At 48.6% G+C, this 22,711-nt stretch overlaps 1 protein-coding gene and 1 long non-coding RNA gene across 3 annotated transcripts in view; one reads left to right on the plus strand and one right to left on the minus strand.

Moving 5' to 3' along the window:
* LOC149340854 (uncharacterized) overlaps positions 1 to 22,711 on the minus strand; it is a 118,732-nt gene that overhangs the window by 56,241 nt on the left and 39,780 nt on the right. The gene's annotated exons all lie outside the window — the stretch shown is intronic.
* Positions 1 to 22,711, plus strand: part of LOC149340855 (uncharacterized) — a 60,677-nt gene that overhangs the window by 874 nt on the left and 37,092 nt on the right. The gene's annotated exons all lie outside the window — the stretch shown is intronic.

Consider the following 22,711-nt stretch of genomic DNA (forward strand, 5'->3'; position numbering starts at 1 on the left):
CGCGCCAACCCGGTTCAGTGCGCGCCGACGAAGGCCTCGATTCGTGAGGAGCAGATGCGTATGAGCCAGAGACCGAGAAAAACGATAAGCGACGAAAAAAAAAGAAAGAGTAACGTTTCCAAGTCGATGTACCTTTTGTCCAGCTGACGTCGTTCCGCCAGCAATGCGCGCCGGTGACCGTGAACCTGAGGCACAATTACACGACGTCTCGCCGCAGCTAGCGACAGATTACCGAGTTTTAAACAATGCGAATAACAGCAAAAAGAACGATGATGCCGATCGAACGCTTAAGAAATCGTGTCAATGTGTTCTCGCTGAAGCATCGTCGGTTTCTCGAGTTTTTCGCAAAGCGATGTGGAACAGACAGACCTTGCCATGTGAAGCTCCTTGGCCGCTTTTATCGCCCTCATTTTTACACAGACATGTGAGTCACACTGTAAGTGACGTCATGTTTGAAACACGATATGAGTGGTCTCCTCGTTACTCGCGTAGCCGCCGTTATAGAACTGAAACTTTCTGTGAGGCCCCGTGACAGCTGATTTAAATGCGTGAGCTATAGTGCTATGATGTTCTACGCTGCGTTGAGTTTTCTTAGTTACACCATTGAAGCGGTACGTGGACACTACGCCTATTGTGGCAACGATGTCAGTTTCGCATGTGCAGTGTCATGTATTTTTCTTCAAACATGTCTCCTCTTTATTCCGCACCTCAAGCGTGAACTAATGACTCACCTCTACCTTAGAAGAGGTAGAGGTGAGGCTACCCCGCATGAAAATGGCATTCGTCGTGCACCATGATTTCACCACATTGCCAGAACTTTCCCTAAGAGACCCGCAATTTCCACCACAAGATGCGGCTAAAAAAGATCGCAAGAAACGTTGAGATATCCAGAGTGCCTCATATCCTGCTAATGTTCTATTTTCGCGTGCCATCTTTTTGCTGGGCGGCCCGCAGTAGAGTACAGAGCTTACTTACCTCTTGAGAGAGCGTTCCCAGTTGGGTGCCGTGGTTTCCTCAAGCGCGTATGGCGGCATTTGAGGAATGTTGGACATGCGCCAGTGGTTTCCTCCCTGGCACCCGCAGGTTTCCACACGTCAAGGGACAACTATTCACTTCGAGCTCCACAGCGGCGGCACTACGTAGGACGGCCATGTCCGCAATGTGCAGTTGTGAAGCAGCATTCTTTGTGCGAAAGGCGCGGTTCGATGAAAGACTGCAAACAACTTGGTTTTTGCTGCGTTAGTTTGAGAGCAGTGGTTTCATCAGATCGACGTGGTTGGACAAAGATGTCTAGCACACTTTTAAAGTAGAAGTTTTATTTGAAGAGTTGTTTATTGATTGCAGCACGAACACCCACGTCAACACTCAATTGGTAAATACAAATGCAACTTTAGCTTGATTTTGACCAAGATTACTGACTGTATCTTTTCTTTCTATATGATAAACCAGGAAACGAGATCCAAAAATCCGCACTCTTTTCTCGTCGAGTGTGTTGAGATATTGCGTAATACACCTTGTCCATTGATAATATTACGAAGTTTATCATTCGCCACAATTGCCGAAACGTATACATGCTTCCCAGACAACGATGTCTTCCCTAAGATATTTTCTCGACCTTTAACCCCAACTTTCAAACATTTCAAGAGTACTTAAAACCCTCGGCTGCTGTGCTGTGCATTGCTTGCTTTCGAATGCACTGTGAGATGGGAAACAAATAAGTAAATAAATAAATACTAAGCAGATGCTTTAAAAGCTCCTTTAAACAGCCTTCTTGCTGTTCGCAAGAGTTGCATAAGATGCATGCTGACGAATGTTCCTCAATTCCTCATTCCATACTTGACTTCGAATGCTCTCAAGGAATGAATCCTGGTAAGATAAGTACAGATTTTTCTGCTAGGACTCTTTAAACCGTCCGGCTTTATTGCGAAGAGCTTGAACGCGAAAAACATCTGCTTTTATTTAGCCAGCATATCACCTTAGCGTTCGCCCTTTCCTTGGAGTACTAGACTTATGAAGCATGCTCCCTCTTCACTGTACTCTGATAACAAAGGAATAATCAGTTGTAGGCGCCCGTTATATCAGAAAATGATCAGTGTAATATCTATCATAGCGCAGCCACAAGGCTCTAGAAGGAAAGCTGGTAGCTTTCTGAAGTATTTGCATGTTGAAATGATATTTCCCCAAGTCTTGGAACGACCCGAACCTGTCTATGTACTTTTTTCGCTTAAGCTTGTCACTTCCAGAGACTTCCTCTTACTCCAAAGTCTGATGAATTTCAACGGTTAAAAAAGTACTCTTTACGAAGCATGGCGAACAGAAGTTTACCTTACGACATCACGGCCCAGCAGTTGTTTTCACGATGCCTCTGGGCTATGTCGATAAGAAACGTGGCCTTAAGTTCTAACCCCCAGGACGACATTTGAATACTATGCCTGAAAAGACATTTGATTACCATGTCTGAAAATATGCAGAGTAAAACAGCAATACCGCATTTTTTTTCTATGGCGATCATTTTGCCTGAAAAGCTTCGCACAATACCACATCGGTGAGACTTCATGTTTGAAAGTGCTGACAGGCCTTCTTTCGAATCTTGTGGGCACCTGCTGCCACTGTAAGGAACTGCAATTACGGAGCACATGAATGAAACTTAAGGAATTAAGGAAGAATAAGGTGCAGAGCAGGCATATCTGCTACACTTCATAAAGGGTAACTGATCTGCAGTATAAACTAAGTTTGGTTTTATACCTCAGCTTGAATGTTACCGCCGTGCGTTATGAATAGGACACTTTTTATGCGTTGAAATTCATTCCCCGTTACATTTGCCATCACTGCTTCAACTCCGTGTAATAACACTTTCCTTCATTTATTTAAGCATGCTCTAACAAGGCACTGCACTGTATTGCCATGTTCAGAGCTCTCCATGAAAACATAAATCTACGTTGTATACAGGTGGACCGCCCTTTCCTTATTAGGTAAGGAGGGTGAAACTGTGAGCAGTTGTGTCAGTATACCTACAATGGATATAAGATAACAGTTTTTATTTTCTCTGAAATTGAGCGCAAAGTTCTGATGGGGTACGGACATTTCTTGTACCAATTTCTTCGAACTTATCGGACGTATAGATGTCATTTCTTATTCGTGACAGTATCGACTGGAGATTTCGCACATGTTGAAGCAGCAGCTGCAGGCAACCTGCAGGTCTAGTTTCCGGTCAATCACTGAGTCGAATTTAAAAAAAAAAAATGGGACAAATGGTAAGGTTTGCTGCTCGTCACGACATAAAAGTTCGGGTACGAGGAGGAGGAGGTCATGAAGAAAGCTAAGGTGCTGTAACTGTCCAGCTCTCATGGAAGCCACAGCTACATATTTAGAGAAGGCATTAGCAGGGCTAAATGAGGGACAGAAAATATAACTACAGGTTCCAGCTTTCGTTACGCTGGTGGAGACTAGGAATAACCTTAAATTAATGCGTCCTGATATTCAAAGCCAAATCATCTCTGCTTCAAGCTCACTATTACGCGAAAAATGCATGACAGCAGACTTTGCAAGAAGTAAACTGCGTGGAATCACACCTGGCTTGGACCACCTCCCTCTCAGTTAGGTAATGGCACGCAAGCAGTTAGGTAACGCAATCTACAACCCCCCCCCCCCCCCCCCTTCCCTAACTAAACGTCAAAGAACGTGCGTTAGGCACGGTGCATGCGCACACCTAGCTCTTCGCCTATTTCTCACTCCTCGCTATGTGGCCTCCTTAACCGCTACATGCACCTAACCTGGGCATCACTCTCTCCACCCTCGCACGTCGTCTTCAAAAGGCAAACAATTCTTCGGAAACCAGAGCGCGTGCCGCCCTCTTCTGGAGCGTAAAATTGTGCAGCGCCACGAAATGTCCCGAGCAGAGACCTCCGGGTGAATCCCCCGTGGCTGCGTGTGCTCCGTTTATAGGAACCGCTGCTCGACCCAACCGCTTGTCCCGAAAGAGAAGCCCCTTGCACCTTCCTCCTTGTTGTTTCTTACTGCTCAGAGCACGTGCCGTCCTCGCTCCGCGTTGCGCCGTATAATGCGCGCTGCTACCGTACGTAGATTACGCCCCCGCTCTGCCTCCGCGACGTGTGTGAGCGGGCGTGCCTGGTTTTTGTACGTTGTCTTTGAACATGCGCATAATTCAGTTCGTTCTTGTTTCGCTACACGAAAACCGGGGCGTGCTATAGGCGCTTGTGTTGTAATAAGCATTGTCCAAAGAGAAACACTTCCATGCGGAAATTTGGAAAATTCCCGCGACGGCTAGGCAGAAAGTAATTTGGAATATGTTTAAAGAGACGCGTGCGTGTGGTTACAATGCGAATGAAGACAAAGAAAGAGGTAATTAGCCTTTTCTTGCGAACCATGGCGGTGGCGCCATACCTGCGGACCTTTGCATCTCGGCAAAATATCTGCTCGACGTCCAGTGCCACGTTTTAATAAAGCTTACTTTCTTTCTCTCTCTGCTCGCAGTCGTAAGATCACAAGCGTGATCCCCCGCCCCCTTACAACACGTCCCAGTTCGGCGTAGACAGTATGCAAAAGCGTACAAAGTACACTCACAAGTACACTCACAAGTACACTCAAGCGTACAAGTGCACTCACATTACTTTTCACGCACCAAACAAAGCATTGGAAAGATATATTGTGAAGTTCTCGCAATCCCCAACGGCGAAGGACCGACGGCTATGCTGTACACACTACGGAAGCGCTTTCTCCATACATAACATGGCTTGATAAGGCTGTTATCAAGTGTCACTTCTATAACGTTGTCACTGGCCAGCAGGTTGAGGCGTGAGAGTTATCAGTTACGAATACTACGACTGAGACGCCGTTCACCGCAGAGGAAGTCCCGTGGACAGCCCTCAATTTGAAAAAAAAAAAAAAAGAAACACGGCTCCCATCGGAGCACCAAACTAGAGACGGGCCGCCGACCCCATTCCAGCATCCAGCCTCTGTTTCAGGCTTTCCCATTTTCACGCCTCGCAGGCCGCCGCAGCTGCCGGACCCTGTTGCGCAGTCCATGGCGGTGCGAGGGGCGTATAATTGCGCGCGAGACACCCTGATGGCCCTTCGGTTGCGTCATCGATTATGCCACAGCTATCACGTCGCACTGTGGCGGCTATCGCGGCACGCACGGTGTGACCCTCCCTCTCCGCGTGACCCGCCGGCGTCCGCATCGAAATGAGAAGTTTGGAAACATCCCATAGCTCCGCCATTGCCACCGGCGATGGCACGACACGAATCACCGCGTGAGCTTTCTGCTGGGCGGGTACCTCCAGAGGCGCCTTTCATTCACGGCACTCACGCACATACACGAACGCACCTCTAAGCGGACGGTCGCTTTCTCTTCCCTGTTGTCGCTGCTATAGCTCATTCGGACGTTTACCTCCCTAGAATAAAACAAACCGCACAACTTGGACAAGAAAGGAAGAAATGACGCATGAGTGCCTCTTGACAAATCGCGAATTTCATCATTTCGGTACAGCGTCACTTTATATGCAGCAAGCTCCCCTCCCCTCAATCCCAATCCTCCTCTGCTTCTCTGGTGGCCCGTCTTTGTGTAGGCAGCGCCAGAGAGCGAGGATAAGCGCTAAAGTACGGACAAAAAAAAACTCGTACGCATGCGCAATCAGGGGCGTTCCGAGCCGATGAACAAACAACGATTTAGGCGGCGATTGTGTGCCTCTGGAATGCAGGTGCCGCCTCGCTACTTTCTCCGCACCCGGGCGTTCTGTTTCCGCGGAAACGACGTTTTCTTCTCTTTTCTTTTCTCCTTGTCTCTATCGCTCTGTTTCTTCTCTGTCTCTTCTCTTTCCTTCCCTCCTTCTGTCTTATCCGCCACTCGTGCGCGTTATCAGTGGCGACACTTTCGCCTGATTTAGGACGCTAAGGGCACGAGAACAGTGGCGTGCGAGATTCTGAATGGGGAACACGACGCGGCTCGCAGCAGTTGTCCGTTTTACGGAGAGCATCGGTTATTGTGACGCCAGTATGAAGGACAATCGAAGAAGAGTCCCGTAGTCCCGCGGCGCGCCTTATAAGCGGAGCACGTACACAAAAACAGCGACCTGGATCAAAGAGACGCAGCGGCGGCGTGGCAGCCGCGCTCTGTGAAACAAGGAAAATGGCGCGGGTTCACCAGCCTTATTGGGCATTCTGTGTCCGCGTACGGCACGTGGCTGATATTTGGCTCACGAAGGAGAAGGCGGCATGGGTGAAAGGTATGGCGTAAGCGTGACTTCGTTCGTGCGCGGGTGGAGTTGTTTAGGAAAAGCCGCCATGATTGATCGGACGCAATTATTATTGCATAATGTGTGACAAGAGGTCGTGACCCTCATTTCGGCGTTGCTTCAAATACCAAAGCCTGGAGAACACGAGATTACACAGTTTATCGAGGCGTCTTTGAGGAAGCTCAAAGAGAAAAACTATTTGAGAGCTAGCTCACTTGCAACGCCACGTGAGAACACCTAAGACGCGTTTGCACGTTTCTCAATACTTGATTACGTTGGAGACCCTGTGAAGATCCCCTGTGAAGCCCGCACTTAGAACCGCTGTTTCAGTGAAACGGGCTAAAAACAATTTATGCAATAGTTTTAAACAAAGAGAAGGGATCTAAGTCAGTATAAGTTCGTCTTTGGAGGTTAGTAATCACGGTTGCAGCCCCGCAATGCTAAGCTAAGCTGCTAAGCTGATCAGTGTCACTTCATGAAAAATGCTTTGCCCAGGCCTTTCTTGCTTCTTGCAGACAAGCAAAAGCACAACAGATTTCGTCTGTATTTGTCCTGCCCTCCGAACAACAAAAAATGTTATGAGACTACCCCATGAAACTCACTGGTCGAGGCTCTCAATAATTCCACGAAATCCTGTCTCCACTGGGCCAAGGAGCTTCCAAACAATAACGGAACTCTGCTTATGCGACTGCCGCACGCGGCTATGAACGACGAGGGAGCTGTCTTCGTAGGAGCATATGTCCCCGCATGGCGTACAACGGGGAGTGCAGAAGCATAGGCTTCCTGTGTACCTATGGCGCACAACGCGTGATTAGGCTGGAGAGCGTATATTAACCCCGCTGTCGCGGCTCCATTGACCCTGCAACCCCCCCTCCCCCCCCCCCCCCCCCTTCCCTTGTCTTTGTGCCGGCACAGAGGCGCCGTCCGAGTCGGGGCTCTGACGAGGTCGTCTTGCGAAACGCGATAGCGATGTGACACGCGACGGCGAACGCATGCAGTTCTTTGCGCAACGCGCGATGTGCCAGCGCCTCTGGTTGCGCTCGCGTGCGCTCTCTTTTTCCCGGCTCTGGCTGCCGCGTATTATTATAAACGGCGCGAGTTGGCACGGGTGACGTGATGAGCGAGCTGTGCTCACTGGCCGGGCGCGTTCGACGCGGGAGAGGTGATGGATTGTGCGATGACAAATTAGGGTCATTCATTTCTCCAGCCGTCGTTCGGCTGTCTATTGGATTCACCTTTCTTCTAAGCAGTTACATAGCCTTCGCGGCGTCACGGTACGATTCGAAGAAGATGGAGCGAAGGGCGATTGATGCTCGGTGAGAGACGGGTTGTCCTAAATTTCGAAGCTCGGCAAGAACTCAAGCAACTTTCGGCTGCTCGAATCAAGAAAAGTAAATGGACACGGGAAGGCCATGTAATTGCTGATAAAAGACAGCTGACGGTATGTCAGCATAACGGAGTGGGTTCGCGGAGAAGGTAAGCGCACCAGGGCGCGGCAGATAGTTAGGTGGGCAAATCAAGTGAGAACTTTGCAGGGGTATATGCGACGATAGTGACGGCATTAGGAAACAAACGCGCGGTTGACAGAGCGTGTACGCCCTGTCGGGTTCTTGCCTGTAGCCCTTAGGTCATTGTGTTTACCTGCGTAGTGACGACAGTCAAGAAGCGAGCTAAACTTTGATTTAATCTTACCCTTCGCATATGTACCTGCACAGGTGACCGCTAAGTTCTCAATAGAACACACCGAAAACGTCGTCCATTCTGAATACGACCGCGGCAAAATATGCGAATAGGCAAGTAGATGCCACGGACGGTATATGTACGCCTTCAAACAAACAAACAAACAAACCACAGCTAGACTTCAAACAAACAAACCACAGCTAAACGCGGGGAATGGCTATTATGAGGGCTAGCGCACTAAAAATGTGGCCTGTGGTCTTGGGAGCTAGGAACCGGGAGCCCTCAATGCAAAGACCTGAACTGAGGGCTGTTGATCCAAGCTCAAAGGTCGTTGGGACCTCGACGGCCGAGACTGGCTGCTGGTATGTGCCGTGGTCTTTCGCTTCTGCTGACCGCGCAGGCCCTCTGATATCCACGGCCTTAAGCAAAGATGATACGTTTGTTACATAATGCGAAAATTCAGTATTCAAATGCTCCGCCTTGCTCGCAAATCGTGGCTGATTTCGCTTTTCCTGGTTGTCCCGGAGTTGCAAATGATGCGTGCACCGGCGTCCAAAGGCGAGTGAGACAAAGTGAAGAAGCACGCCCGCTTCGAGCTAGTAACAACAGCAGCCGCTGCGCCTGTGGAGAGAGTAGGTTCATTTTCCTTCCTGACACCCCCTTGCTCGCGCGGCGAGAAATCAAAGGCCAGCAGAGCGTGGCGGCGGCGGCGGCGGGACGTTTCGGCATCTGCCCGTCACGGACCTGTTACGTGTGCGCCGAGTTCGGTCAAGCAGCGCGAGCGTACACGGATCGGAGCATCGCGGCTCGCTGTTTCCCGCCCTCCGAAGGCTCGAGGGCGCGCGAGGTCAGAATAGGCCGGCCAACCCTCTAATCAGAGCGCACTGTACGCGCCTGATACCGAGCTGGCTGGTCTGCATGATGTCCGTCACCGCGGCGCCTATAGACGCTGCACGAGGCTCGCTTTGGCTTGCTTAAGGTGTAGGTGTACGTTCATGCGCGCTGTGGAGCGAGCCAACACTCCCTTGTGCTGCCCCCTTCTGTGCAGTGTTACGACAAGTCCCTTTACAATAACTGCCCGCTGATGCTTTCACTTTATTCCTTTGTAGAGCGCTGGTGTGGGGGTGGGACACATATTATTCAAGACTTTCGGGCAGCATGCTTTTGCGACGTGTTCGTCAAACCCCATCTCAGCAGGGGAAACAGGAAAGTCTTGTTTTATTTACTGCCTCGTGAGGTAAATCTAGGACAAAGCCAGCTCAAACCATACGTGGCTTGTAGGAGGTGTGCCTATAATTCTCTTTTAGCGCAGAAATCTTTCAGTAAGCGAGAAATGGCGAAATGGCAACGAACATGCTGCTTAGAGAAGACATTAAGGCATTCTCAGGTCTTTATTCGCGAAGCAGGCTCCAACACTTCACAAAGAGGAACTTAAAGAGCCAAGCAATGTTTTGTAATGTTTTAGGGGTTGCGCTATGCGTGTTGTCAAAATTAATGTCCGCAAGGTTTGGCCGAGCCCATATGATAAGCGTATTTTTGAATCTTGCGCTTAGAACGAGCAGTAAAGGCAAATTAGAGGCCTCAAGTTCGAAGCCTCGTTCTATTCGTACTGGCTATTTATAGCTATCATGCATAAATGTGCTTTGCAATATAACTGCTAACCCGCCTTATAGTATAGAGTGAAGAAAATGATAAAAAGCAGCTTGGACGCTAGTCAGCGCTTATAAAAACAAGAAGGTAGGAAGGGCACATATTTAACTCCTGCTCCCATCACCTTTCATTAATATGAAGGTGTGTTGTAGATGAATGCAGGAACGTATTTCTTTACATGAAGTTGAAACTGTTGTTCGGTCAGTACTTATATTCTACAGCTCTCACCGTCGGGCTATACTAGCAGGCTCACGAAGATTTGAACACACTTATTCTTCCACTTATTTTCTGCCATGCAACAGTGATTCAGGTGGCCTGCAACGAGCATTCTAAAGTTTACGCAGAACAGATGACAAATTAATTTTCTTCCTGCCGTGAAGGCTCAAGAGGGACGAAGTCCGACATTCAGTCCAGATATCGGTTTTGTATTTCTGTTTTTTTTTTTTCATCACGGTCGACAGCTGAAACGCTGCCAGTAGAGGTTAGACGTTCCGAAATGCCTTAATTCGAGGCGGCGGCCCAGCAGTACAGCAATAATTCTTGCCGAAAGCATTCTAGGTCATCCTATTTATTGTTTTTTATCACAAAGCATACACGGACAAATAAAAATACGCTTTTTACCTTCTAGACCCCCAAGACCTTCCTTTGTTTCAGCCTGGCTCTACTGCAGAGTCTGCAGCCTGGCTGCGAAATCTGCAGTGTAGTATGACTCGCTTCATAGTTAGTAGCGCCTGGCGGTGGTCACGTGCTGCGAAGCAGGAAGCGCGAAATTCTGTGAGACGCGTGCGCGCACGCACTCTCGTGAGGGGGCGAGCAACGCCACTTATTTCCGCCTCGCCAGTGTTGGCGCCTACGCACTTGGAGAGGCCAGCGGCGGCCATTGTGCGCGCCCAGTGAGCATAACGTCCAAGCAAAACGACGACGCTGCATTCGGTTTCCTACAGATTCTGTGCAGCTCTGCAGAGCCCTGGAAAGCTCCGTGGGGAGGCTCTGTTGTTGCAACGCGCCGTGGTAAAGAGTCTTATTTTCCAAATAGTTCTATAACGACGGCTGCCTCCTACAACTACTAGTTCACTTTAACCTTTGTGACCTAAAAACTATTAAAAGAGCGGCCATACGCGGCGTAGAAGTGATAGTTGTGCTTTTATATTGTTATGTTGCTATTTTTTTCCACTCTATGCATTGGAAACCACGTGACGGGGTTTCTCAAGCGCTGCATGCAACTGTTAAACTTGGCTTTGGGTCACTCGGGAGCCCACTTCGGAAACGCCGTCGGCTCGGTCAAGGCTTTAAAGCCATGTTTTTTTTTTGTTTTTTTCGGCCGACCTGAATCTTTCTGAGAATGAATAAAAGCAAAAGCATATGTGGCAGACACGACTTCAAAGATATGACTGCTATCAAGCCAAAAAAAAAGAATTAAATTGGTACATTGGGTATGACGGATCGGTCTCCATTGTTCTCGAAGAGTCTGGATTATTGCAGATCACAGCAGAATTTTTTTTTTCTAAGTAGGTTGAATGCAGACGCTTGTTGCCGTTAAGCGCCGCCACCACAGAAATGCCCTGGTGGCGGCTTGAGATCCATATTCCAGACTTGAAGCCATCTGCGGAGTGTCTTAACTGTTGTTGTGTGTCGGTTATCACTTGTCTTTCCTCACATCCCTACGCACATTCGTTCTGGACGCTGACCCTGAGCGAATAGAATGCGTCCTTTCGAGATTAAGTCACCCGTAGCCAATGCTGTGGTCATGGCATCAGAAGTCATTCTTAAAACATTGCTGTTTTAGGTTTACGTTTTGCTGGCTCTCTTATCACGTTTCGCTAGGCTTGAAGAGTATCGCAATCTTTTATTTTGGCGGACGTTGTTCATCGGGCTTCCGCCTTATAAATCCCCAGGCTGTCACACTCAACTGTCCTGCCAGCCCCTTGCTGATAAGTTGTTCTGGAAAAGGAAACTATCAGTTTATTATTAACCTAAGTGATTCCCTTAATGTCGAAAGCACTAAGGACAACGTTAAAACGTTCAAGCATACACACTCACAAGCACCACTAAGGAAAGAAGAACAAAGCAATTAATACCCCTTTTGAATACCCCGTGTGCACGTAATCGTCGGACTTTTTTTATAGGCCTTTCCATCGGATACACGCAGGTGTCAAAACACCGGCTTTTTGGTCTACGGCAAGCAGGTGCAAGACAGGGTTAATTGAGGACCATTGGACGTGGCCTTTGTTTTGCAGTGGACGTAGTTGGGCTTAAGATGATGGACAGGTTCTGAGAACCAGCGCTCCTCCTTGCATCGTGTCTGCGCCAGCTGTGCACAACAGTCCGGCCAGCAGTATGGCGACGTCCAGGGAGCGCTCTCTGGAAAGGTCTATAAGTACACACAAACTTATCCTGTGAACACATGCAATGCCGAATATGAGTTATCGTCACAAACATACAAGGTCTGCCAAGGTTGGCGTTATCTCAAGCGACATATATGTAAGGCACAACGATAACACCAAGAGCAAAGTTATGGACTAACTTGGTTGTATAGAAAGCGAAAGGAAAAAACGAAACCTAACAGGTGAGCCAAAAGAGCCTTGAGCTTAAATAAATTTAAATTTTATGCGCAAGTAAGGGTCTGCGGAACAGTCAACCAAACAATTCATAAGATCTGCGGAACAATCAACCAAATAATATTAGTACGTAGAAAGCAAAAGCCGGCGCCTTGGAGCTCAAGTTCAGTCTTGTTTGCTATGTATCGCGGTACCGTCTCACGAGTATCGAAACTTCAACGGCCGCAAGAACGAAAATGAAACGGGTTCGAGTTGCGTGCGACGAAAGGCGCGCCTTGTTTTTCTCATAGCGCAGCGCAGACCTCACAGCGACACAGAGCGGTAATAGAGTACACTGTCCTAGAAAACGCGGGGTGTATGACCCACCTGCAAAGAAAGTCTCGAGACAGATACAGCGAGTGGTCGTCCGTCGGACTCGCCTTCGTTATATTTGCCCAACCTCGCACCCAAGTCCTGGCAGTGACCTACAAGCCAGTGACAAGGTCAGGTGCAAGGGTGTGCCCCGATCCGGTTGAGGCGTATCTTATTTTTTCTTCATTCAGGAAGTGGAGCTTCGGTATGCGAACAGACGCGCCGCCGCTTGAGACTGTTTTCGTGCATACCTCTTTCCTGTGCCTCCCTCAAGCCATACCTCGGTCGTCTCCGGCATTCCTTAGTAGAGAAGTGGCTGCAAAAGCGCATAAGCCAACTCTTTCGCGAAGTAAGGCTTTCGTGGCGAGCTCAGCTTAAGTATTTCATTTGCTATACTAAATGCCTTGAGCACATCGGCGGGCGTGTGTGTTGGGGGGGGGGGGTGCAAAGTTTCCCACATCTATATTTGTCGGCTAAATTTGTCGCGGGTCGCATTTGTGTTAGAACTGCTGCCCTTACGTCCGCTTGGTCGTTTGCTCATCACTAATTTCTTTGCAGTATTAAGGACAAAACTTAAAACAAACAGAAGTTTCTTACCATGCCCGGTCTACGTCTCAAATGTCTATTGCAGATTTAGAATTAAAGGCAAATAAAAAGAAATACAACAATTACAATTGCCGGTACTTCTATTTGCAGCTACTTCTCTGACTACGCGTAGATCAAGCAGGCACAAGGCAACGACATGGCGAAGTACCTTATAAAGGCCTTCAGAGAACCTATAGGGTCGGTCTAGCAACAAGTGAACAGGTAGACGGGGTCTTGGCATTCGGCACTGAGTACTTGCACGCAGGAGCTAACAGCCGTCCGTGCTCAGGGGCTGATTTGTTTCGTTTGCATATGAGGTGCCAAGGTAAAGCCACCTACTCAAGGTGCCTCAATCAAGCAGGTTCGTCGCCGTGACAGCCGATGTACGTGACCTCCGACGGCAGCCAGGGATGTCCAGACTCGTCAGAGATTCGCTCATATATCGTTCGGTGCGGAATCAACTCACACCGGGTTCGGCCTGTCGCTCGATCAGTCGTGTCGGCTCGCGCTGCATATCAATCGTCCTACTTGGCACATTCTCGCGAGCAGTGCGAACACTGCGGCCTTGGTGCGATACTTCCGTATCGCTTGCCACAGCCTTGACGACAGATGCAAGTGGGAATTGAATGTTCAATGCCGCGCTTAATGCTGCCAAGCAGCGGTTCTGACGAGAAGGGTCATACGTATGAAAAGGAGACGCATATATCACAGATCGCATTCCTTCCCTAAGTATCAACGTCGATGATTATAGGCAAATTTGACCTCCCGCTTAACACGCTTTGGGCATTCTTATAGAGTGAATATGTCCAGACCAGACCAGACGTGCAGAATTTGAGTGCTGGGTAGATGAGAGGCCCGAAAACGACGCACATTTTGTTTGTTTTTCAGCTGTCAGTCTTGATCACCTGCCACCGTTTGACACACCGGCGCGGCTCTCGCCATCAGCTTGGTCCATGTAATAAAAGTGTAATTATTTATCAGGCTATCGTTTCACCTCCGTATAAACTTTGCTAGTCACTTCAGGGTATCGCAAGCTGTTTCTAGCTTTTCTGCTTGCAGTTAACAGCCAAGTCGTTTCCTTCCACATCAACATTGGTAATCTTTGCGTGACCTTTCCTCTTTCTTATCTTTTCTCTCGTTAACTGGGCTCTCGTGACGAAGTCAAGCGTTTAATGGCAGTTTCGCATCGTCGGCGGCTTCCGATGCAGCCGTTCTTGGGACGCTGCCTTATCGCGGCTCAACCTGCCTCCGAAAAGACGCAACAGGGAAGTCCCTTAAGATACGCGGCGTCGAGCACCTGTGATATACTACCAACGCACGCCTAGAGTTAGCGTCGGTTTACGTACACTACGCCTAACAAGTTCTGTGCAGTATTACGGAGCTATGTGCTCGCGGCCTTTCTAGCATCGAAACGACGAACCTCCCACGGTCTGCAGCTCTCCGCTAAACTTCGCATGTGTGTTTGTTGAAATCAATGCACCTTTATGGTTTCCAACAGGTTAGGCAGTGCTGATTCCTGTATTAATAGTGTGTCATTTTGTATGCAACCAACACAAGTACAAAGTCGCAATCTTAATATCACCACGATACTTCATTAAGTGCAACAGCAAGCCCGTTTCAAAGCGTCGTCAGTGCTGCATGCTATTAGCGAGACGGAGAGTAGATATCGCAGTGACACTGGAGCACGCCGCAAAAACCCTGGCGGCGTCGGCCGAGCAGAACGACCCGTGGCGCGACCGACGTACAAGCCGTGCGGTATACGGCGGCATAACCACCGGCGCCAAAGGAGCGTGCGCTGAACTGGAAAGATCGACCCACGCGTTCCGCGCTGCACCCGAAACAATGGGACCCTCGGGCGACGACGGGCAACACCATGCATCGGCCACGGGGCTCACTTCCTCAAGGGCGTCTGACCCCTGCGGTGCCGCCGCGCGCCGCCCCGGAAGAGGAGGGGGCGGGCGGCGGATATCCTCAGCGACGGTGCAATCATATACTTGCATGCGGCGGTTGCTCAGAGCTCTTTAAGCTGTTCGTCGCGCATGGACTGCAGGATTCGTGGCTTATATCGACTGGTGGGAAATCTCGGAGGCCACGTCTCTTAGTGCGTGGCCTCTGGATATACGGTGGCCGTGAAGCAGCGCTATCAGGATGACCAATGGTAGAGAGCGGGCTTCGAAGCGTACAGTTCTTTCAAGCAGGCCACGGTGCGCCTGAAGATATGTTTACTTGAACCGGACGCGTGCCCATTGACTCGAATGAGTGGACAGCCTGCAACCGTGTCGAGCGTGCCAGCCGCTCTGGCTCAAGCTGGGGTTCATCCGCTGCATCAGTTACATGATTTTCGCAGAAAAATTTCAACCAATGCATCCAATTCTTCGCGGTTTATGTAAACGCCGTTTGATAAGGAGCTCTCTCGGCTGTGCTACTGGGGTCCCGTCACCCTGCTCTTGCTTGAGAACAGTTCCAATTGTTACTTGCGGTTTGGATGCGCCCAAAGGGCGACAACAGGAATCCAACTGCAGTGCCATGAGTGGGTGCGATCTGCGCACCTTTCACCAAAAACCGCACGCGTCTAGGACGGCAGAACGCCTCTGTTTGAGGCTGCTGGCTAGGTTGCCTTCTGGATTGCATTCTCTGCGCACATCAACTTTTTTTGAAGCGTTTCTTGCGTCGCATACCAGCTTTATAATTCAGTCTTCACTAGAAAATAAAGCAGTCGTGATGCCATCGGAAAAATACGGAAACGTTGTTAGCCATTGCAGGTATGTTGAGCAGCAGCTCACGAGAGCAAGAGCATTAAACCTACTTGATCCCGAAAACTACCCCAAAAGAAGTTTGGGGTGCGTTGGTGTTCACTTTGAGACGCTTCACTTGACAGTAGAGAGGACTGAACACGCCTCTCACACTATGTACAGCAATACAAAGTGTGGTCTGTAGGTATGTTCAACAATCTGAGACGTTTGAGGTCAACGCTTTAGTTGCTGAATGTTGCGCCGGTTTCTAGGTGGCCAAGCAGTCTTCTTCAAGCTTAGCTAGCAAGTTGCAAAGATCAAATGCCAAATGGCACAAAAGCTTTGCGGTGAAATATCGTCTAACGGATTTTCATTCGGTTTTCTTTTCGAAGCATACTTGTTGATGCTCTGATTATTTATATATGCGAGTCTTGCGGAAGTATATGCGGATGCATTCCGTAAAGGCAGTTAATCTCAATGCCAACCTCTGACGCCTTTCAAGAAACATGTCTGCTGGCCTCGAAAATCGCATACCTCAAATAGTTTCGGACGCATTCCAACCACTGGAGCGAAACAGACGCCAAACGTATAGCCACTTCTCTTAAACCGGTAGCTTTACAGGGTGTAATTTAATCGCTTCTGTATACTGAACCTGTTACTGATACCCGCGCTGCAGTTGCGGCGTATAGCTTTGTACAATGGTCAGGCAGAATTCACGGACACTAGAGAAAAAAAAATTGAATAGGAAGGAAAATTTTGCAGTGATTGTTCGAAACGGAGCTTTGGCCACGATGTTTATTTCACGATCAAGTTTCGGACAACTGCACGACAGAACAGAATAATTTAAACTCTTTTTGAATGTGATAATAGAAAAGTCAATTATTAATTTCGTGAAGCGGTTTTGGATCTGCTGCTCAATCGTAAGCACAAGTCTACATAAAACGCCGAAGTTCTTTCCGTGCATTTATAAGAACAAAGAGTTCGATCTCGGCCGTGGCGGTCGAATTTAGATGGAGGCGAAATTCTAGAGGCCCGTGTGCTGTGCGATGTAAGTGCGCGTTAAAGAACCTCAGGTGGTCGAAATTTCCGGAGTCCTCCACTACGGCGTCCCTCATAGCCTGAGTCGCTTCGGGACGTTAAACCCCCGTTAATCAAACCATAACAACAAAGCCTTCGAACACCTCGCAACCGGGACACATATCCCGAAGACACCGCTCTCCATGCACCGGCACACTATGCAAATTGGCCAGAAATTATGTCATTCGCACACCGTATACTAGCGAAGCCATCGGGTTTTTCGCGGAACGTTTCGGGAATTCGCAGCTGTACCTTGCTATCGGCTCACGGCGCGCGGCACGTCGGCGATCTTGCTGCTTATCTAAAGGTGCGCGGCGTGTGGCCGTCTGGCTAGAAGTTTAGTTCGAGGTGACTGTCGGCCTATTGTGTGCCTCCGCGCTCGGCGTCCGGCTTGCAAGAGGTTTTGCCTGAGTCCGCACCCAGTAACTTATTCTCAACCGCTAACAGTATGTGGCTTGTCTATTCATCTTTGCCCAGCGACATATCTACGCCGTCAACAGCGCTTAGCACTGCGGCCCTCTCCCTGTGGTCTCATTGCCTGCGATAGAGTCTGCGACAATCAACTATTGAGCAACCGACATCTTCACAGCGAGTCGCTGAAAACAAGTTCGCAGGTTAATTTCACGTTGTCCGATATTAATTCAAGTTATTTGGTCTTCCGTTTAAGTTCTCTCTCTGAAAATAAAATCAGACAACTTGGCTACCAAAAGTTTTTTTTTTCTTCCGCAAGCGCTTTCGCGGTGCGCTTCGGCTATCCACTGAAGTTGTTGCCTAACAGTTGACAACGAGAATTGCGTCCCTTACGGCCGCGTTATGCTCATGGGCCTGCACAACATATGGGGAACTAAAACAGCTGTGCGCAATGCAAAATTTCATTTTCATCTTGTGCACAGACATTTCCGTGACTCTGTGTCGCGGTTTATCGAAATTCAAGAGATGCTGGAATGTATTCCATCATAAGTTGCAGGCCATAAATGTTCTGCCTTTCATGCCTGTAGCTATAAATAAAAAACTATCATCCTAAAGTCAACTGCCCTTTTTTTTTTTGAAATGCACGTGATGATGCCTTTGGGAAGATTTGTTGTAATATTACAAAATCAAGCTATAGAAAAAGCGATCGGGGTCACTCCCCCCCTCCTTTATCCATAAGCAAGAAATTTTCAATGGGCAAACAACAACGACCCTCAGTTTTTCAGTGACTCTATGTCTAAGAAATGCATTCTGCAAAGACGACTGAATTCCTTCCCTAGCTTTCAATCGCCCCCTTCTAGAGCGGTCCATAAATCTATCCTTGGTCGGTGTGCAGTGTTTGAAATGCGAGGCATCGATATGGGGGGGAGGGGGGGTAGTCAGATATCTCTGCCGAGTTGGTATACGCTTTCTTTGATGCCAACACCTCCATTTGAGGAAGCGTTCTTCGATCACAACGACCAAACCTTTCTGAAGGCTTCATATCCTTAAATCCTGTAAAGGATCTTTTGCCCATATTACTCCTTCTGTATAGTCGGTCCTTTTTTTGTTGTTGTTTATAGGCCATTGAGTTCTTCTTGCTCCTCCGGACAGTTTTCCTTTCGCTTTCTTTCCTCGCTTCGCACAGCCAAGCATTGCAAACTGCAATTTAGACCCGGTTACTATACTAGGTTACTGGGAGGTGGTCTGTCAGCTCCAGTGGTCATGCGTAGCAGGGCGTGACATTTCACTCCGAGGCAGTGTTTGGGCGAAGTTTTCCTTTTGGGAATCGCGCGCAAGTATTTTTTCTGAATTTCAGCATGAAGAAGAAGCCTTTCACTGGAGTTACAAAAACTGGCCCTTTTTTTATTCTTTATCGTAGAAATGCTATAATCTGTCAAGTCATTAAAACGCTTAACGCCAAGTTTTTATTTCAGTGCCTCCGGTGTAGCAAAGCCTTGGCGAGGTTGGGTTGGGTCCAACATTTGTTAAATTAAAATGTTTAGCGGGAAATCCCCGGCAAGGAAATCGTGCATAATTAAAGTCAGTGTTGGTACTGACGCATGGCTGTAGACGAGAACTTAGCAGTTTACTTTTAGCTTCATAGTGCGCAAACAAAACAACGAGATTAACATCTATCTAAGCGCGTACGCCCTACTTTACTGTCCATAAAGGCGTTCTTATTATGTTGAATATACAGTATGATCATTCTCTCGTTAGGACAGCTAATAAAGCTAGCACAAAGAGTCAGCGATTGCTCTTGGATCACTTGCAGACGAGAAAAATAGCGGCCTCCGTGGTTCACTACGCAGGAAAGGCCGCCCAACCTGCTACCTCGATGACGTGGCTACTCGTACCATAAATGCTACCGCAAGCTCCATGACTGTGAGCTTCAATGCCGACGAGACCTAAATATTGAGTCATTTATTATAGATACATACGCCCCCTAATATTTGCTCGTTCTCAACTGGTGCAGTCCTTATGCCTTCTGAAGTGTGCAAGTCCAGCTTTCATGGAGGCAACTGTGCAGTATTCTAAGATAATGTTAAGATATTCATGAGAATGATTTAACGTTCCAATGCGCTGCAATATAGTATGTTTTTGAAGTTCATCACTAGCTCTCGCCGAGTAGTTAACGTATTAAAGACCAATGGGTGCGTTTCTGACACTAATATTGAGGCAACTGCGGAACATTGTAAGACACTGTTATTAACGTACTGATGGGAATGGCCTCGCTTTTCGATGCGTAGTAAGATCTTGCTTTTAAAATTTTCTCTGCGCTCACACCAAATAGTTTGGGTTGTCATAGAAAAAAAAATGTGTGGGTTTTGGCAATAAGTAGCGGAAAACTACAAGCGTCCCGAGGAGGGATCTGCTGATATATTGATTGTTGTGATGCAATCTTACGATATGCAAAAAATTCAGTTCATAAACAACCTCCGGTTTAAAAAATGCGGTTGTCCATAATTTCTGAGTATGAATCGCCGCGTAGTTCGCACTGTTCGCCACCATCTAGCTACTTTTAAATTCAACGGTTCGTATCATCCACCCAAATACCTGTCCCGCCTATCTACGTTGCGAGCACGGAGACATGTTTGCTTCAGAAGTATAAAGTTGCAAGATAAAAGAAAAAATTCGCTGTGGCTTAGCTTGGTCAAGCCCGGTAATTTCGAAAGCAATATCCGTACCTACGCCATATGGTTCAGCTTGTCGTGTAGCTGGTGGTGGTGCTTGTGGTTAGACTTTTGGCGATGCATCTGTTATACAATCGAATCCAATACAATCCAATCCAATGTAATCTAATGTAATGTAATCTAATCTAATCTATTCTAATCCAATCCAATCCAGTCCACTACAATCCAGTCCAGTCAGGCCGCCGTTCTTGTGCACCGCCGTCGCACAGAGACGGCGCGAGATCGCGAAGCAATGTTAAGCCGCTGGTGGTTGGCACAGCTACTGCTTTCTAGCGACGTGAGTCGAGCCTAATCTCTTCATCGTAACGCCACAATCGCGCTCCTAGCGGAGAGCGCAGGAGTTAGGCGCCGGTGGTGGCACCGCCGCGGCTTGCGACTATAGTGCCTAGAATATACTGGCCAGTATATTCTAGGCACTATATTGCGACGGCGCGAGTCGGTTGCCCTTCTCTTCGGCGTGACGTCACAAAGCACCTGTTGCGCTCCTAGCGGAGAGCGCAGGAGTTAGGCGCCGGTGGTGGCACCGCCGCGGCTTGCGACGGCGCGAGTCGGTCGCCCTTCTCTTCGGCGTGATGTCACACATGACGTCACACAGAGGTCAACTAAAGGTCAATGGTGGCACCGCCGCGCCACGGCAAAAGCTGAGAGTGCAAGTAGTAAAGCTTTCGCTTTAAAAGTCAAATAGGAATCGGCTGTATATGACAGCATGCTTCGCTGCCCGGCGTGCACACACATGCACGCTTGTCATTTCTAGTCTAGCTTCTCGTTTTGTTCGTTGTTTTTTCTGGCGTTCTATAGAGGGCGCGGTTGGTGGCCCTCAGTACATCCGCACGCATCTCCGCTGCCTGGAGTGCGTGGGGAGCCCGCTCGATATGACACACACGAGCGTGGATTTCCCGCGCGCCGACGCTGGTCGCGGTGGGCGGAGGCTAGGAAGGAGGGAGGGAGGAAGGAGAGGGGGGGGGGGGGGACAGTAGCTTCCGCATTCTCTTTTCTAGTAACGAGCCGTGCCATGCGCGCTGCTCCCGGGTGGACACACGCCGCGACGGGATGGGACCAGGAACGGGTCTCCAGCTCTGTCCGCCTTCACTGAAAGCACTGCTATGGAAGCTGGAAGGGTGGGGGGTATGCAACAACTATGGTGGGACAAGTAAAACAATAGAAAATAAATTGTCCCAGTGAGAAGCATCTTGCTCAAATAACTCATACGACGCTGAGCTTTGAGGTTGTTCTTGGTTGTTCTTGGCAAGATCAATTCTGAGCGCGAAACAGTTTCCGAACGCAATTATTTCATATAACGAGGATTTCATTATAACAATCAATATATCCGCAGACCACCCGACGGCAGTCTTTCCTTTTTTTTGCTATTAACGCTTTTGCTACAGTCAAAAACGTTCCCCATCCGTTTTCTGCGGCCGTCTTAAGTGTTCGATGCGATCGATGGAAACACTTTAAAAGAAAGATTTTTCCTGCACATCAGAAGAATGGACCATTGCCTTCAATACTGTGATAACAGTACCTTACAATTTTGTATATTTAAATTTTTTTCATCCGAGAATGTTGGACATGTCGCCTTTCATAACATCGCCGGCAACTGCTGGGCCATAACGACGACCCTATGAACGAATGGCAGGTACAGAGACAGTCACCATTCCTGGCAGAGTTATCTCGCCTCGTTCGTATGTAAGTGGCTAGAGACATTCATCTGCGCCTTCTTTGTGAGCAATATGCACTCTATGGAGACCATGACCACTTAGGGTCATGATTCATATTCAAGCCATGGTCTTAATTATTAGCACGTTGCACTGGGTCCATTGGCCATTGACCATTTTGCTCAAGAGACAAGAAGTTTGGGCTGGAGCGGCTGCCAGCTCTTCATGATGCCAGCTGAATTTTTTAAAACTCTACTCGCACGTATAATAGCGCCGCGTGATAACACGGAGCTATCACGTCGTTGCGTTATCGTCGGCTATTGCGATCGGCTGAGCCCGGTATCGCTATTTGGTACGTTCGTGGGCCGATTACGGTATCGAATGAGCATGGGCGCCGGCCGATTGTGGACCGATGTGATTTCACGTATGTACAAACAGTGGCGCGAAGAATCCTCTGACTATATCGCTACTCGTAGTTTCTCTGCTCCTTTCTCGTATATGCAGCCGCGACTCTAAGCTGCCGTGCCTTCCAGTACGATGATAGGTCAGCGCTAATGAATGAACCAATCACATATCACAGCTACGCGAATAAAGCTTTAGGAATTAAGACTGCACCCCCGTTCCTGCTGGTAAACGAACAAGCTTGCGATTCACTTGGCTCGAGAAGCTTCCGTTACACTAACCTTCAACAAACGTTGTACATGTTTTCTGAGACGAATTAGCTCCGATTTCTTCTTTCCAACCTTCTTTCTTTCATTGTTTTTGTCGTTCGTTTTGTTCTTCCTGTCATTCGGCGAAAAGAAAGAAAGAAGGCAAGGGAAGACGGAAGGAAGGCCCGGACGTTAATTAGGAGGAAATTGGTCGACAAGCGTCCCTTTGCGTGCATGCTCACTCGTGCGTGTCCTGGCATCGGCGAGGCAAAGGCGGTGCGGTGCAGGATGTGCCGCACGGTGCGGTTCGACGCCGGCGGTCCTGCAGCCCTTCCGGCGAGCACCGGGCACGGAAAGAGCGCGGGAGAGGGAAATAAGG

Source organism: Amblyomma mixtum, chromosome 6 (assembly GCF_055824585.1).
Source record: "Amblyomma mixtum isolate Tamu chromosome 6, ASM5582458v1, whole genome shotgun sequence".
Classification (NCBI taxonomy): domain Eukaryota; kingdom Metazoa; phylum Arthropoda; class Arachnida; order Ixodida; family Ixodidae; genus Amblyomma; species Amblyomma mixtum.